General features: G+C 36.2%; 2 long non-coding RNA genes across 2 annotated transcripts; both read right to left on the bottom strand.

Annotated features, from left to right (window-relative positions):
- Nucleotides 1-937: 937 nt before the first annotated feature.
- On the bottom strand, nt 938-4,340 carry LOC133877231 (uncharacterized). Its single transcript, XR_009901701.1, has 2 exons — nt 3,709-4,340; nt 938-1,116 (listed from the first exon to the last, which is right to left on the bottom strand). It is a non-coding gene; the product is annotated as an uncharacterized LOC133877231 (long non-coding RNA).
- Nucleotides 4,341-16,898: 12,558 nt separating this feature from the next.
- On the bottom strand, nt 16,899-18,578 carry LOC133877232 (uncharacterized). Its single transcript, XR_009901702.1, has 3 exons — nt 18,484-18,578; nt 17,802-17,843; nt 16,899-17,171 (listed from the first exon to the last, which is right to left on the bottom strand). It is a non-coding gene; the product is annotated as an uncharacterized LOC133877232 (long non-coding RNA).
- Between the last annotated feature and the right edge of the window lie 393 nt (nt 18,579-18,971).

The raw sequence follows: 18,971 nt of genomic DNA, 5'->3' as shown, positions 1-18,971 counted from the left end.
GTATGAATTTCAACTGAAAATTGGCTTCTCTTTGATAATTATGTAATATTATTGAATTATTGGTCGGATACTGTTGAATCTTAATAATATAATATCTTGATTAACCTCACAAATGCGATGCCATTTTGCAGGAAATTAATGAAGGGAGGATAACGATCCTCTTCCTCCCAAGAAGAGGGTGGCAGCACTGGCCAAAAAGACTCAAATATCCCGTGATGATGTGCACTTTGTCTTTTTTCATTACTATTAAATAAATGTTCTGTTGTCTTGAGTCTCTTCTAAAAAGAGAAAATAAAAAGGTTACGTTTTTTTTTTTTTTTTAACAGATACATTACCCTTACAATCGTAATTGGTAAAAAAAAAAAAAAAAAAACGTTTGTGGGGAGGGAGGTGGCTTTATTAGAGATATAGCTCATTTAGATGTTGTGTTTCACCAACATAATTTAATCCTCTGCAGTGCCCATTGCCTCCTACACTGCAACTCATGATGAAATCATGACCATATCTAAAAAGGATTTATCTCAGATTCAGTTGGAAATTGAAGACATGATCGAGGACAGTTAACTAGCATCCAAAAATCCTCCTTGAGAGTAGGGTTTAATCAACTGCTTGGCCAAACAACTTATTGTTCAATGTTAGTCGAACATAAATGACAAAATCATCAATTCTACAACTAAAATGACTCATCTCTATACCCTCAAATTCACTGATTAATTGTTCAATGTTGTCTCCGTACTACTGAAGTCAGGCAGGGTCTAACAAATTAAAAGACCTGGTGAAGCCTTTTGCCAACCCTTTTAGATGCCCAGAATCTTGAAGGTGGCAGCCGTTCATTGCCGGAATCTTGGCAGCCGTGTCACGCCCCCGTTTTGAGAAATAAGGGAAACGTGAGTTTGAGTACTAAAATCATAAAATGGAAGCGTGCAATTACAACAAATAAATTTAAATCTCCTATTTTATTAAACCTTTCTATTAATAATTCTTTACAAGGTCATGAACTCCAAAAAGAACAAAACATACTATACAAAACTAGGGTTTGGCCGGTTCATCACGAACTATCGCTCTCAGCGAGGTCTATGCCCTTACAAGGAAAAGACTTCGTCTTACTGCTGTCATCTGGAAAGGGGTGGAGGAAAAGGGGTGAGTTCGACAACTCAGTAAGGAAAATACAACACCAGGGGAACAAAACATGTTATAAACCTTTATGCCAAAATTTTTAGTCATGCATAATGACAGATTTATTCTACTCACTGTTAAGAATTAATTTCACATACGATGAATTGCATAAAGTAAATTGAATTACAACCTAAACCAATAGTATATTGATTTTAATTTATTTTAGATGATTTAAGTGTTTTTGAATATATTAAGATTACGATGATGTTTAGAAGTATGAATATGTGATTTTAGATTGATTATAAGTTAGATTCAAGTTATGAAAAATTGTCTGAGAAGTGATATGCTAGGCTGTTTATGTTTTATAAGAAAACACATATTTAAGCATGATTCATAAATGAAATGTATTGTTTTAGGACAGGTGGCATAGCATATGAACAATTAAAAAGAATTTGTAGAATATGAATAATGATATAAGAATGACAGTTTATAAATGAGAATGACAGTTTATTATGATCCAGTATATTCTTTTTATCAGTTTTCTCTTTAATCCTTTCTCTGTGGTTTAACCTCTTATAGACTCTACACCGCCAATTCCCGTGAGCGGCGCACGTTGGCTTTGTCCAAAGGATCTATAGACTCAGCCTGTCGTCACAGAGAAGAGTCGCCGGGTTGGGGATCTTCCCTAGGTGAAGGCCAACCTCGGATGGTAGCACACACCGACTTACGGTATGCTTGCCATGCTACCCTATGGGTACCAATTCTAACTGTAGTAGTGCCTCAAGGTTAAACAATTACTGCACATGAACGTTTTCTGTAATACTGTAGGCTCTGCTTTATCTGTAAACTTTATTTCAAAACTGTAAGAGCCGCTTTTATAACTGTAGTCATGTGCAGAATTTAACTTTATATTCTCTTTTCTTTCAAAGCTGTATTCTCGAATAGAGTCATATACTTTAGAATTCTCTGTAATCATATCTTTTTTTATGTTCTTTATCATTTCTCTGAGTATGCATAATTCATAATTTTTGAAATGCTCATAATCATAACTTTAATTATGCATAAATCATAACTTTAAAATGCTCTTAATCATATCTGTAATTATGCATAAATCATATCTTTAAAAATGCTCTTACTCATAACTATAATTTATGCACAAAATTCTTTAATAATAACATATGAGCAATAAAAATTTCGCATTAAAAATCACATGATCAACGCTGTGTAAAATTCCCCAACACTTTTTCAAAAGATTTATAATAAAATCTTGTTGGGGGTTTTTCGGTGTTGTATCCCCTTACCTGGACTTGCCATAAGCGTCAAGGTCGAGCTTTAATCTAAATAAAACACGAGGATAAGTTTAGCGGAGCGTTCTGAAATTTCAGTTCTAAAACTTAAATTAAAAACCTATATATATATATTCTATATACAAAATCTCTATCCAATTAACATAATTCATAATCATAAATTAGCATCACTACTTTAATAGACCAAATCCTCAACCCTTAGAAATTTCAACAAAAATACAGCAAAAACCCCTTAGCCAAAGAATCAACTAAAACTATTTTACCCACCAACTCACCAAATTCCTCAAACAACATCAATTCCATAATTTACCCAATCCAAAACCCTCACTCCTAAATTATTCCGGAATCCTTTTAAACACTAAAAACATGAACATGGCCAACCCTAAAGCTCACAATCCTATAATCTTAGAAATTGGTCAAAAATCCTCTAATCATCCAACACTCAAAAAGATTCTAGCATAGTAAAATAGGTCCACCTACAGTGAACACCAAAACTCCAAAATTACATATTCACGGCTAACCAAAACAATACATAGGCGGCCAAGGAACCCATAAACATTTTCACAGCACAATCCTTCAAATAACATTCCAATACCTATCCAATTGAAACAACCCAAAACAAATCTCTAAAACACCCATCAACAAATAATAGTATTTCAGCCAAGATCAACAAACAGGAACCACAATACTCAATACCACTAAAACAGAGACCCAACTCAAGATTATCAATGCATAACCTTCACTGAATCGGTCTAAATAGGAAACTAAACCAAACCTACAAATCAGTCCATCACAGTCAACAACAGAAACAATTTTAACTTCAAAACCACTTGGCCAAAATCACAATAAGCCCAAATACACACACAGAAAATCCTCCACAGTTTAACACACCCGCTGAGATTTCTCAGCACTCAAAACAGAGGATCTCCACTACTCAACTCCAGCAACCGGATAAGGACAGAAAACACAGCAAACCCAAAGTCAGGGCATGGCCGAACACCTCCCTTACAAAACCAAATTCATCAAACAAGATCACAGCTCCCAAATCAGTAAACAGCCCACACAAAACCCATCTCTAAAATCCATAAAATCCAACTCAACCAAAACCACTCACACACGGCCAACATCACAGAACCCATATTCGGCCAGCACAAAAACAAGGATTCCAATTTTTAGTTCTACCCAGTTCTTCCAAGAACTACCAAACAACACAAATCCAACAAAACTCAATCATCAAACGTAAATCATTTCCCAAAATAAATCAAAGTGGATTATAGGAATTTACCTTAGAAATTTCACATAAAATCCACTAGGAATTGCCGGAAATTCCTCACTGAACCGCCGGAAAAACAGGCTTGGGTCGCCGGAAAATCGCCAGCGTTGGCCACCATCGATCGGGTCTTCTTCGGTTTTGCTGGGTCGGTCGGGTTTTGCACTTACGGGTCACGAGTTCTGGGTTACGGGTCACGGCCTTGCTGGGTTCGGGGTTATGGGTTAGGCCGGAAAACACCTGAGCCCGCCGGAAATCGGCTTGTCTCGCCGGAAATCGCCTCCTCCAACTACCCATAGAAAACCCACCGGAAATCACGCCACTACTCGCCGGAAATCGGGTCTGGGTCCGTCGGGTCCTCTGGCTCCACCTGAAGCTCGGCCTCCGGTTGGGTCTTCTCCGGCTTCTCCCGGACTCAGCTTCGGTTTCTCTCCCTCTCTCGGTCAATGTCTCTTCTCTCTCTCTGATTCTCTCTCGGCATCTCACTCTCTCAACTCTCTCACTTTGAGCTCTCTTCTCTCTCTCCCGTTCTCACTCTCTTGTTTCTCCCTCTGTGTGTGTCTGTGTGCTCAGGAAGAAAGAAGAAGAGAGAAGAATAATAGAAGAAGAAAGAAAAAAGTAACGAAGAAGGAAGAAGAAAGAAGAAAATTTTAAAAAGAAGATAAATCAACTTGCCGTGCAAGCTGCTTCCTCTCTTTTTTTTTCTTTTTTCTTTTTTTTTTTCTACAACTTACTTATTAAGTTATATATATATATATAATTATTATTATAAAAAAAAATTGGGATATTACAAGCCGAATTCTGGCAATTGAATACTGAAATTCGAGACCTTTGGTGGTAGATTTGGGCTACTAACAAACTCCAATGCTCGGCGGTGACGGATTTCCACAAACGTGCGTGCAAGAATGAAGAATTTAAATCTGGAAAACGATTTACGATTTTTAAAACCGTAAATCGTTTTTCAAAAATTAAAGAGGCTTTTACAGTAAAACTGAAAATTATTTCCATTAACCATTATTTTCACCTCCACCAAACACCAAAAAATGCCAAAAATATTTTACGCCAAAATAAACTGAACATAAGTTTCGGCCATCAACCCAGAAACTGAGTGTTAAACCCATTTGATTTTAAGAACTAATTAAGAAGAGTGTTTTCGAGGTTCTCTCTCGATCATTTTATGACGCAAAGACTTTTTTGAAACATATCATGTGCCAGACGGATGGGGTTTGCTCCGTTCTCCTCCCCGGAAGTGAGATTCCAAATTTGATTAGCAATCAGACATGCAATCGGTTATTTAATATCCTTTCGTGTACCTTTTTTGGATGGTAAAATTGGGCAATTAAGGTGCTTTTCTGCATTGTTTATGCAGTAAACAAGGAACCGAATTAAGGATGAACCCAGACACTGGTTAGATCGTGTGGACATTCTTTAATAAAACTAGCTAGAGACCCCAGGACACATATCCTTAAGGTCCTAAGGAAGTCGATTGGCCGGGCAAGGAGTATTTTAGGTTCACTATTTCCACTTCAACTTCTTAATAATTAATTATCATTCATTCATGATGATAATAATAATAATAAATAATAATGGAAGTAGAAGTATTGAATTTTTATTTTTTATCGCGTATAACTTATCCCTTGATTGAATTGAAGGACCTGAATTGTAAGTGAATTGTTAGAAAATCAGAAATTGGAGAAGAGGAGAGGAATTCAATTTTCGGATAAGACTTGAAGGACGAAAAGAATAAAGAGAAAAATGGGAAGTTATAAATAGTGATTTGAAATAGAATATATATGATGGAAAAAAAAAATAGTTGTTGAAAACTTTCTGAGCGTTTAATTCTATGTATATATTGCACAATGCAAATAATGAAAATTTATGAACTTTAAAGACTCCATATTCTTCTGAGCATTAATTTAAATTGACATTGGAGACAAGGTTTTTCACGTTGGAATCAGACTTTTAAGAAAGTGAAAATGGGACCTTTTTTTTTTTTTTTTTAATAAAAAAAAGGTAAATAATTGGTGGGACTTTTTAAGACTTTATGGATGGTGGATAATTTATAGACATGCATTGAGACATTTCGTGAAAGTGAATAATGAAGCTTTTAATTAGTAATTATTTCTTTGTGGTAACTAGTGGCCTTAATTAAAGACTGTTTACTAACTTTTTATCATATTATAGCTTTAAAACAATTTTTTTTTTTGAAAAATCTTTAATAATAATTATTGGATAGAAATTTCTTCTTTCCAACCCACTCTAATAAATGCCAAGTATCCTCTAACATAGTAACATGTTTGGGTTTCCTCAAAACCCAATATTTGGGTTCCTATGTGTCTCTTGCATGTTAAATAACACTTGGCATTTATTAGAGTAAAAGAGAAGAATTTTTCTCCAAATCAATTTGGAGGAAATTTATGCCCATAATTTTTAATTAAGAATCTTATTCTATTTGGAAACCTTAATTAGAAGGCAGTCACCTAATTAACCCGCCTAAGACAGGAAAAACTGGCCCTACATGCATGAAATCTAAAAAGAACTTCTTCTATACCGAGCCATAGTGAATGCCTTTACCTATGTTGACCACCCCCATAGTCTACAATTTACCTTCAAATATTAATACTTAATTAATATTTGAGCCTCGCTAATGCTAGCCACTAATTGCCCAGTGGGATTAGTCCGCAGTGTCACTGTGGCTGATTTTCAAAAGAGTTTGTTACATCCCCCCACTTCGATCTGATTAAAGTTTGCTTTGTTGCAGGATTGTTTACCGGTTGTTTTGTATGCCTATTTATTTATATATGCAGTCTTACCGCACTTGTCGGGTTGTATATTCTTGAAAAATGATACACTTAAACATCTTTTATATATCTTTTTAATGTTTACATACGATCAAGTTTAAAATTTTGAGAGACACGCGCTTCATAGACATGAACATGCACTGATTTTCGGCGAAGACAGACTTTGCCGTCAGCTGGAGTTGGATTTTTCTGTTTGTTTTTGTGTTTTCCCTTTGTTTCTTCAATCACAGTCTGCTTTTGCATTACTCAAATTTTACTAGAATATTTGTTGGCTTATAGCTAGATCAGCTCTCTCTTCTTTTTAGAGTGAGTTATTGTACAGAGAGGCTCAAATTGTTCTTGTAGGTTTGTGTTTTTGCCTATGCAGCTGTTTTTTAAGTCAGATCATTTTAGCTTTGAATGTAAGGGGTTTTGTCCCTCTGTTCTCGGGATGTATGCATTTTTAGCATTAATGATAGCACAAACTATTTGTTAAAAAAAAAAAAAAAAAAGATTAAATTCACTATTAAATTTGTGGGGCCCAATGTAAGTTTCATAAATTCAAAGACAAATTTAAAAATGAGATGTAAAAAAATATATAGAAAATATAAAAATATCATTTCTCAAATTATCCTCTACAAAAAATAAAAAATAAATAAAAAATAAGAAGCCAATATTATATGAAAACAGTATACCCAATTTTCAGGTGATTTTTCCTCTCATTTTCCTCATTTTATATTGTCACACATTATATCAACGAGCCTGTAACCCGTATTATGCGCAGGCTTTTTTTTTCTTTTTTTTTTTCTTAATTTTTTTTTAAAAAAAAAAAAATTATTTACTATTTGTTTTTAATTTGATTTGAACATTAATAACGTACGGACATTTGAGTACTAAATATTAGGATACCAAAAACAAAGACAAAAATTTCTTACAGATCGGCTTGTAGGAAATTTCATATAATTTACATATAACATGTGTTCCTTAGCATATAACATGTGTTTCTCACATACTTTTTCAATAGTATTAATAAAAAAAAATGTATTTCTCACATGTTTAAAGGATAAATGTCATTTTTTATGTGAGTTGTATAAAATTTCCTACAAGCCACTTTGTAGAAAATTTATATCCCAAAAAAAATCCTATTTAATTTAAATTTCTCATATATTTTGCTTTATGATTATATATTATATAAGTATTCTAGGGATACATTATAAACACACTTGTCAGCATTTAAATTTTTTAAACTGTCACTTGTCTCAATTCTAAGCTAATGAAATTTACGATCACCGTCGCCAACCGCCTCCCGTCATCATCATCGATTGTTGTCATCTCTAGCAAAAAAAAAAAATCAAACTATCTTGCTTCTAGATTTTTCCACCTTGAATTTGAGGGAGGATGTTAATGTATTATTTACTCTCATAATTATCATATGTTACAGATTGGTTATGTAACTCTCAGCATTATCCTCATAATTCTCATATGTTACATATTGATTATGTAACTCTTTTAATTATATTCATGACTTCATTTAACTATAAACAAGCCATTTTATTATACAGTTTCTATTAAGGAATAAGAGCAACAATGTAACTCTTGGACTTTATCCTATAAACATAGATCATAGATTAAACCACGTAAAATCTCTTATGTCTCTTTCTCTTTATTTCGCTCTTTTTTTTATTTTTCTATTTGACTCTCTTTTCTTTCATTAATAAGCACCTAAAACAATCATAACAGTTCATAAAATTACAAAATATGTGATATAACTTAAAACTACAACACAAAACCGAATCGGTAGAAACATATAAGTATGTGCCCCACTTTGCCAGCTAATGCCGGCTTTTGATATGATTTGTATAAATTATGTGAAAAAGTTTAATTTACTTATGCAATTGGCCGGATTTTGATATGATTTGGTATAAATTATGTGGAAAAAGTTGAGTTATATATATGCACAGTTCCAACAAAACAATCTCTTTGGTTTCATTTTATTTATGTGGTCTGTCGCATGCCGTGTATAATGTGTGTGCATGTTTGCTTGTGTGAACGACGGTGAAAGCTTGAAGAGGTAAAATCGGCAAGGTGCTAGTCTGCATTGTTTATGCAGTAAAAAAGGACGCACCCAGAGACATATTAGCTCAAAGTGGTTTTTTGGATTTGAAATGGACATTTTGTAATAGAAGTTGGAGAGACCACTCCAAGTCATGGGATGACTCAGAAGACTGGAGGGGTCTGGTTTCAAGTGAACTGTATGTACGAGCTTTTGATATCTTTGAAGCTGATCATATATATGCAGTAAAGATGACTCACTCTACGCGGATAGAAAGACTTCACAAGAAGTGGAGATAAAATAGAGTTCGCCCAAAAAAAAAAATTAAAAAAAAACGACTCTTCCTTCCCTCTGGTTGGAGGTGAAGTCTTTTCTCTGACTGTTGTCTTCAACGGTTGAGAGTCTTAGTTTCTTTTCCCTCTTTAGCTTGTGTCTGTGAGTCTTTCCCTCCTATTTTGGTCTGTATTTCTCTGGTGTCCTCTGGTTTTCGTCATGGATGTCACGTTAGCTAACTTATGGGGTAAATTTTCGTTGGTGGAAGAGGAGAGTCTGGGGGTGTCTGTTCAAGCCGAAGAGTTGGATCCTTTACTAGTAAAGGGAAAGGTATGTGCGATAGGTAAGATCCTTGCTGATCGAGTTATCCCTAAAGATTCTTTCAAGGGTCCTTTATCGCGTGTTTGGAGGCAAGAAGGTAACATTTCTTTCAAATCTCTGTGGGAAAATCTTTTTATAGTCAAATTTGAAACTGATTGGGATAAGGAGAGGGTTTTGGAAGGAAGACCCTGGCTGTTTGATGGTTTTTTTTTGTCTCAGTGGTTGATTTCGATGGAACCACGCCCCCGTCAAAATTGAATTTTGATAAAGCAGCCTTCTGGATTAGAATGTATAATCTCCCTTTGGCTTGTATGAGTAAGGAAGTTGGGCATAAAATTGGGAGCTCGGTAGGAACTGTGGAGGAGGTGGATGTGTTTGAAGGGGAAGCTGGTTGGGGAGAGTATCTGAGGGTTAGGGTGATGATGGATGTTACTAAGCCATTAGCTAGAGGACGTATGTTACACCTCAAAGGGCAGTCGGTGTGGATTGAGTTTAAATATGAACGTTTGCCCCAGTTCTGTTTTCATTGTGGTGTCATACGGCATGGATCAGGAGGCTGTTTCAGTCTTCAGAATAGATCTTCTACTGGTGCTGAAGGTGATCTTCCGTATGGTCATTGGCTTAGGGTTTCATACCCTAATCGGAAAGGGGGTAACGGTGTACAAAAATGGAAGAATCAGAAGATTGGAGGAAAAAATTCAGTGCAGAGTGAGGGTGCTCTTTCTGATTTTAGTGGGGACTTGAGGTTTGCACCCAAAGATGGAGAGGCCGGAGTTGGTGTTTGCTCCCCTTCTTACAGCGTTCCGGTGGTGGATGATGGTGGTTTGAATCCCAACGAGTCAAACTTGGATACACAGATGTATGGTGTAGATCGATCCAATTTTCGGTGCCCAAGGGTCCCTACTGGTAAAAGTGACTCGGGTGATGAGCCTATTGTAAACTCTCAAGTGACTGCGCTTGGAGAAGCTACCGAAAAGACAGATGTAGCAATGGCTACTTGTCTAAGTGGAAATGCTGGGGGCTTTTTGGAGCAAAGGGATGCGTGTTCAAAGATGGGTAAGAGTTTTGATGCGGTAGTGGCTTTACAGCCTGGTTTTCCTGTTGAAGCAGGTCTGGCTTCAGGTCAGCAGTCTCGTGAGTTGTGTTTAATGCCTATATGTCAGTCTAGTTTTAATAATGACTTTGATAGTTACATTTCTGCCCTAACTGATAAGCCAATTTGTGGGGAGAAATTGGACTTTGCGCATTCTAAGTTTCTAGGGCACTGAAACTCGGCTAATGGACGCATGGAATGGACGGTAGTGGGTGGTGGTTTCAGTAATTTTTTGGGTGACTCTAGTTCTTCAAAAAGATCTGGTCCCAGTCTGGTGATTGGTGATGCCCCTTGAAAGAAGGTAAAAGATAAACAGGAGCCTAAAACTGTTGTTTTTCATAAGGAAGATTGTAGGAGTAGGACTCATTCTCAGCGCAGAAGTGAATTGAAAAGGTGGAAGAAAAGAGCTAGGGGTCAGCTAGTACTGGAGGATGAGATCGAGGCTGAAGATGGTGATCCGTTTTCATCAAATTATTTCCGGGGTGAGTCCCAAACTGTTAGTCCTACTAAAAGGGAAAAACTTGATGTGGCGGTGGCTACAGTGCAGCCCCGCCAATTACAATGAATATCCTATGCTGGAACTGCCGGGGGCTTGGGAACCCCCGGACAGTTCATCATCTTTGCCGTTTGGTAAAGCTAAAGAGACCCGTGATTGTTTTTTTGATGGAAACCATGGTAGTCCAGAGAAAGGTTGATATGTTGAGAGTGAGATTTGGTTTTCAGAATGTTTTTTGTGTTGATAGTCTGAGACGGAGTGGTGGCCTTCTTTTATTTTGGAGCTCTGATGTGGATCTAGAGATTCAAAACTATAGTCAAAGACATGTGAATGCTGTTATCCATGCCTCTGATATTGGTGTTAAATGGAAGTTTACTGGGTTTTATGGGCATCCTGATCCAATGAAAAGAAGGGAATCTTGGTCGTTGTTGAAATTTTTGGCTGGTTTGAATCCCTTTCCTTGGTTAGTCTGTGGAGACTTTAATGAAATTGTTACGTTATCAGAGAAGTCTAGTTGTTCTAAAAGGTCTCAGCTGCAAATGTTGTCATTCCAGTCTACTCTGAGAGACTGCAACCTGTGGGACCTTGGCTTTAAAGGTCAAAAATTCACTTGGTCCAATGGTAGGCATGGAAGGGACCGCACTTTTGAGAGGCTGGACAGAGCTGTTGCTAATACGGAGTGGAGTGGGGTTTTCAATGTAGTAAAAGTGAATATCTTGCCTAGATTCTGTTCGGATCATAGTCCACTATTAATATCTTTTGATCCGGCTAGTTGTAAGGCATGGACAAAAAATAGGAGATTTCTTTTTTAGGCTGGCTGGATGAAGGATGTGGAGCATAAAAATCTAGTAAGGAAAGATTGGAGAATCAAAGGTCCTTCAGCTGATAAATGGCTTACTCTCAAAGCCAAGTTGGATAGTTGTCGAGGTCTGTTGAAAAATTGGGCTAGGAGTTCTGCTAATAAGGAGGGGTTAGATATAAAAAAGGTGGAGGAAGATCTTCAAAAGGTGCAAATGGAAGGGGATCCGAAGGACAGTGTTAAGGAGAAGGAGTTGAAGGATAGTCTTGATCATCTACTGGAGATAGAAGATCTAAAGTGGAGGCAGAGAGCGAGAGAAAATTGGTTGCAATTTGGTGACAGAAACACCAAGTATTTTCATGCTTGTGCATCCCAAAGGAAGAGTAGAAATGCTATCAGGGAAATTAAAGACCTGAAAGGGAATAAATGGTCTTCACAGAAGGGGATAGAGAGGGCTTTTATAGGTTATTTTCATTGGTTGTATAAGGCTGAATGTAATCTGGAGATGGAGGCTTGTTTAGATTCTATCTCCCCTAAAGTTACTGCCGAAATGAATTACCAATTGGTGGCCCCTGTTTCTGTGGATGAAATTCATCTTGCTGTCAACCAGATGGATCCTTTCAAGGCTCCTGCTCCGGATGGATTCCCTACCTGTTTTTATCAGCATAATTGGGAGATTTTGCATCAAGAGGTATGTGATGCTTTCAAGTATTTCTTTGAAACTTGTAATTTGGATGCCTCTATAAATGCTACTGTTATTGCTCTTATTCCTAAATCTAAGAACTCTTTGTCGGTTGTAGACTATAGACCCATAAGCCTTTGCAATGTGATCTATAAGCTTTTATCTAAAGTTCTTGCAAATAGGCTTAAGGTGATTTTGCCCTGCATTGTCTCAGAATCTCAAAGTGCTTTTATTTCTGGTAGACTTATTACTGATAACATTATTGCTGCCTATGAGACTATGCATACTATGCAGACTAGAATGTGGGGTAAAACTGGTTATATGGGTATTAAGTTGGATATGAGTAAGGCATATGATAGGGTTGAATGGGGGTTCTTGGAGGCTGTCATGTCTAAATTGGGTTTTGACCCTCTGTGGATCAAATTGGTTATGGTCTGTGTAAGATCAGTGTCCTATTCGGTTGCTGTGAATGGAAATGTGGTGGGTAAAGTTCTTCCATCAAGGGGCTTAAGACAAGGAGATCCAATCTCTCCTTATCTATTTATTCTTTGTGCTGAAACTTTAGCTCCCTTTTGTGTAAGGCTCAGCTGAAGGGATTTATTTCTGGAGTCCCAACGTCTAAGAAGGGTCCTTCAATCTCCCATCTATTCTTTGCTGATGATAGTCTAGTTTTCTGTAAAGCTAATATGGTGGAATGGAGAAGGATTTTGAATATTATTGATGTTTATGAGAGGGGTTCGGGGCAGAGGATTAATATTAAGAAGACTGCTGTTTTCTTTAGTCGTAACACTTGTACTGATATAAGAAAGCAGATTATTAACCTCTCTGGCCTAGTGGAAGCTAATAGATATGACTCTTACTTAGGGCTTCCAACTTTGGTGGGGAAAAAGAGGACTGTTGCTTTTAAATGTATCAAAGATAAGGTCATTCGGAAGTTAAAAAATTGGAAGTCTAGATTGTTATCTTTGGCAGGCAAAGAAGTCCTTATTAAAGTTGTAGTGCAAGCGATTCCCACCTATTTCATAAGTGTTTTTCTTCTCCCAGTCAGCTTGTGTAAAGAGTTAAATCAACTCATGCAAGTTTTTTGATGGGGACATTTGTCTAATGACTCCAAGATTCATTGGATAAGTTGGTCCAGAATGGGTAAAGCCAAATCTGCTGGGGTTTTGGGATTCAGGGACTTGTTAATGTTTAACAAAGCCCTTCTTGCTAAACAATGTTGGAGATTGGTTCAGTTTCCCCACTCTCTGAGTTCTCGGATTCTCAAGGCTAAATACTTCCCAAATTCCTCTTTTTTAGCTTCCGAGTTGGGGAAGAGACCCTCCTTCATCTGGTGAAGTTTTTTGGCTGCAAAGGACCTTCTCTCCTCCGGTATTACTTGGAGGGTGGGTGATGGCAAATCTATAAATATTTGGGGAGACAATTGGCTGCTTAATTTTGGAGTTTTAAACTTCCAATCTGAGTTGATTCTACCTAGGGATGCCAAAGTCTCAGATCTTATAGACGTTTCCATCAGGGGTTGGAATGATGGCCTGATTGATATTTGTTTTCCTGATCATGTAGCTAAAATTATTAAAAACATTCCTTTGTGTCCCTTATTGCCCCCGGATAAGATAATTTGGAATGGTTCTAAAAATGGGACTTTTTCGGTTAAAAGTGCCTATCATTTGGCTTTAGTTTTGTTGAAACAGAAGAATGGGGAATGCTCATACAATGTGGGTAGTAGTGATTTCTGGAAGAAAATTTGGACTATTAATGTTCCTAATGTTTCAAAAAAAAAATTTTGGAGAGCTTGTCAGAATGCTTTGCCTACTAAGTAGAATTTGTATAGGAAGGGTGTGGTTGAAAATGATATTTGTCCTTGCTGTCAATTAGAGGGGGAATCTGTTGTTCATGCTCTGTGGTATTGTCCGGGTGCTCAAGATGTATGGGGCTGTGGACCTGTTTTCTGTCAGAAATCCCCCTCTCTTTTTTCGGACATGGTTGATCTTGTTTCCTATTTATTATCTAATTTAAATGCCGACATGATGAGTCTTTCTGTGGTTATTTTACATAGGATTTGGCTTCGAAGAAACAAGCTAATTTTTGAAGAACAGTTTTCTCCTCCTCTGAAGGTATGCCTTGAAGCTTCTCATCTCTTTGAAGACTTCCAGAAATGTAATCTGAGGAAGACGTTGTCGTTGGTTTCCAGAGTTGATAGTTCTAATTCTTGCAAGTTCTGGAAACCTCCTGTGGCTGGTTTTGTGAAAATTAATTGGGATGCTTCTTTGAATGTAAAATCTGCTTTGATTGGTATGGGTTGTGTGATTAGAAATGCTGAAGGTTTTGTAGTTGCAGCTAAATGTGGCATTTCTAGGGCTGTTGCAGAACCGGTTTGTGCTGAAGCCATGGCTGCCCTATTTGCCTTGGAGTTCTGTTGTGAGTTGGGTTATGTGAATATTGTGAGTGAGGGTGACTCTTTGCAAATTATTAAAGGTGTTTGTGATTCTGATTATCCCCTCAATAAAATTGGTCATTTTTTGGAAGCCATTAGACAGAAAGTTGGTGAGTTTTCAGTTTGTAAGTGGAGTCACTGTCCTAGAGATGCTAATGAAGTGGCCCACTATCTTGCTAGAAGGGCTTCTTCACATGGTCTTTGTAATGTCTGGATTGATAATATGCCTTTGTTTATTTCTTCTGTTTGTATCAGAGACTTTTTAGTCTCTAGACTGTAATAGTCATCTTTCCTAATGAGAAGAATTACTTCGTTCAAAAAAAAAAAAAAAAAGAATTTGCCGTCGAACTATCTATTTCGGTCAAATTAAGGAATTATGTATGAAATTATGGAAGTGATCGAGGGGAGGGAGAGGGCTTTATTTATTTATTTTTTTACATAGATATTATATTAATAAAACAAAGCTTAATTAGGTGATACCAATAGTAACAAACACTCCAAAATAGTCATTACAATGTAAAAAATTATGACTAAAATTAAAATATAAATAAATTCAAACACATCGGATCTCATTATTCCATGTCCAAAAGGAAGGAAGGAAAGGACTTACAATATATATATAAAGCTTGCGAGTGGTTCTTGCACGCCAACAGTCTGTCTTAGAGCATCTTTAACAGATGCTTCAAAGTAAGATTTTTGTTACAATGAACTTTTATACACAAAAGACGAAAGTTCATTGTAGCACATTAAGTGAATATAATATTGATAGCAATAATTTACTTTTTATTGGTTTTTTTCTTCCTTTAACATATTGAAAAATAATATTTAAAGAAAATATATGATGAAATAAATAATTTATTAGAATTTGTATTAAAAATATAATGATTAAAAAAAAAAAAAAAGTGTTTTGAGTAGCAAAAATAAGACTAGAGGACATACTAATAAGCTTCCACGCAATCACTATCACCAAAGACCCAGCTCTTGGCTCACCCAAGGGAGCGTTAGTCAAAAAGAAAACATGATGAGCCTTCGTTCGTTTTCAGAGACCCATGCGAGAGACTGACCAAGAAATCAACTTTCCACGTTCACGATGGCAGAGAAGGCACTTAATTTTTAAGCATTTCTTCCTCTTCTTCTTTTTTTCTTTTTCTTTTCTTTTAAATTCTAGACAAAAATTGATTTAAAAAAAGAAGTAACATTAAGCTAATGGATTGAAGATAACATGAAGGTACTTTTTTATGCATTTCATCTGAACTGGCTTACGACCTTCGTGTTTGTTCAAATTAAAGTTATTTTTAATCTTTATCTTCTTACCGGAGTCTATCCCTACTCTTCTTCCTCTCTGCATGTTCCTGGTACGTAGTTGGATACTTGGATGACTGGTTTGCCGGGTGTAAGGCCCTTTAAAATTATGAGAAACATTTGGCTATATACGTCCATTTTATTCTTATCTTAACTTTGTTTACGTATGTTAATAATGTGAAAAATAATAGATAGAATATAATGAAATTTTAATTTTTTTTAATAATATTATTAGTCTATGTAAACCAGAGGAGAATAAAAACGTATAAGGCCATCTCCAGCAGGTAAAGTTAAAATAGCTATTCAAAAATTACAAATATTTATTTTAGCTACTCCAACAGTTAAAAATACTCCAATAATACACTTTATTCTGCTCTTCATTTTCTTAAAATATTATTTTTCAATATTTTTTTATTGTTTTATTTTCTTTCTCTCTCTTCCGTCCCCATCCCCAACAACCGGCCAACCCCATCGTTTTTCAGATCTCCCCTATGCCATGAGCCACCGGCAGCGGCCTTCTTCGGCCCAGTTGCGGCCTGCACCGGCAGAATCGGAGCCGTACAACATCATACCCATCCACAACCTGCTGGCGGACCACCCGTCCCTGCGGTTTCCTGAGGTCCGCGCAGTGACGGGCGCCCTCCGAGTGGTGGGGGACCTGAGAAAGCCGCCATACGGGTAATGGGCACACCACATGGACCTCCTGGACTGGCTGGCCCTCTTCTTCGGCTTCCAAAACGACAACATGCGGAACCAGCGGGAGCACCTGGTGCTCCACTTGGCCAACGCTCAGATGCGCCTCTAGCCTCTCGCCTCCCCCTGACAACATCTGTAACGCCCCGCTTTTACAAAAAGCGTAAGTGAAAATTTTCGAATTTCCACAAGACATTACTAACTTATCAGAGTTAAATATTGGCAACGGAATATATATAAATATAATACAGACTTAGGAATTAAGTAACACTTTAGAGCTTCTACTGAAATACCTCAAGATAGATATAATAAGTAAGTCAGCATAATTATACAAAGTAGTAGTAGTCATGCCTCACAGGGCATAAATAGTCATACAAGCCAAAATATCTAAGGTTTAATGACTACATAACAACAGAATTATAAATATTGTCTTTAAACTAAGTTATTGAACTACAACATGGTAGTTCCCAAAAAGGGAGGTCTCGCCTCAAAAACTAGTATCAGGAACCATCTAAGAGTCTGGATAGTCCTGATATTCTTCTTCTTCATATCCTGTATTATCACACAATACAGAGAGGAAAACAACAACACAAAATACTAAAGTGAGTCCGCTGTTTTCAATATTGATATGATTACTGATTTATTTAAGTAAATGCAACACAATGCAATAATATAAAGTAATGACAGTTTTATATGCACAGTTTTATTATAAAATGAATCATGAGCTTCTTGCATTCGATCTTATAGAGACGTAACTCTAACGCATAGATTCAAGGAAACGTAATTCCATTTAATAAAGTCTAGGAAACGTAATTCCTGTCTAACGTGCTATAGGAGACGTAACTCCCGCTTATCGAGTTATAGGAGACGTAACTCCCGTTTAGCGAGTTCTAAGGAGACGTTACTCCTCTAACAATTTATTATCTTTTTGGCACAGGCAGACGTCACTCCCTGTTCCGTAGGCAGACGTAACTCCCTACTTTGTTGTTTATTAATATTTTTGGCTCAGGCAGACGTCACTCCCTGATCCGTTGGCAGACGTTACTCCCAACTTTGTTATAATTAATTCATTAATTAAAATAACAAAATATGTAAAATCCACATGCGCAAACAATTAAATAAAACAGAAACCACAACATTATGGAAATTCAGCTTCACCCTCAGTAAGTAATAAATACTTACAGTTCTTTCTTTGCTTCAGAAAAGTGTTCACATAAATATTAGCTGCAGTATAATTTAATACCAATAATAGTGAATTAGTACAATTCACTTATAAACTCATATTAACACTATTTCTATTTTTAACCTTTTAAACCATAACATAATTGCTAAAATCATTTAAACATAATAACAACATATAAAAATGGTTTAATTATAATGCCACATATTCCATATGGGCATTATAACAACATTTATAAATAATGACCAAAATACCCTTTTGCATTTTTAAAATATTTATGAACATAAGAATCGTCTTACCAACACTTTTAATCATAAAAGCTATATATTTATATAACATAACCAATTCCAATTGAGCTGAGTAACAACATTAGTATTAGTAATGTCTAAAAATACTTTTAGAATATTGGGCGGCATAACGGCATAATTATGAATAATTCCCTTTATAAAATTTGGCAGAACAACGACGCTTTTATAACTAATGCTTAAAAATATCTTTCAAAACTTTTGACAGCATAACGGCACATTTAAGGAATACCCAATTGAATTTGGGCATCATAATGGCATATTTGGTAAATAAGTGATCAACTTTGAACATAAACACATAATGAACATAATCAAGCCTAAACTAATGAAATCAAAACTTAAAGCATAAAATCAATGAAATTGATGATTGAAAGCTTACCAAAAGACTTCCTAGAACACACTCCAAGCCTTGGACTACACAAAAGCACACAAAAGCACACTTTTCTCTCTCTTTGCCATGAGTGTGTGTGTGTGAAGCTTGATGGGTTTTTGAATCCTTCTTTAGTTCTATTTATAAGGGAATGAATGGCTAGGATCAAGTAGACACTTTTTGATCTAATGGATGGGAGTTAGCCTTATCCTCCAAGGCGCATGGGTGTCATTATTACTAAGATAAATATCTACATGCATTTGCATTTCATGTGAATTTTGGCACATGGGTTTCATCAATACTTAAATCAAATAAAATCAAATAATATCTAATCTAATAAATTCTATTCTAACTAAATTTGACACCCCACAAAATATCTTAAAATCTCAATCATCACAAATCAAATAAAATCAAATCCAATTATAACAAATATTTTTATTCTAACTAGATTTGGCACATGAGTTTACTAAGAAATGAAACTAAGTTATAAATAGGAC

The sequence above is a fragment of the Alnus glutinosa genome, chromosome 9 (genome assembly GCF_958979055.1).
Source record: "Alnus glutinosa chromosome 9, dhAlnGlut1.1, whole genome shotgun sequence".
NCBI lineage: Eukaryota > Viridiplantae > Streptophyta > Magnoliopsida > Fagales > Betulaceae > Alnus > Alnus glutinosa.
The sequence above is the reverse complement of the archived record's forward strand: the minus strand, read 5'-3'. Positions and strand labels throughout refer to the sequence as shown.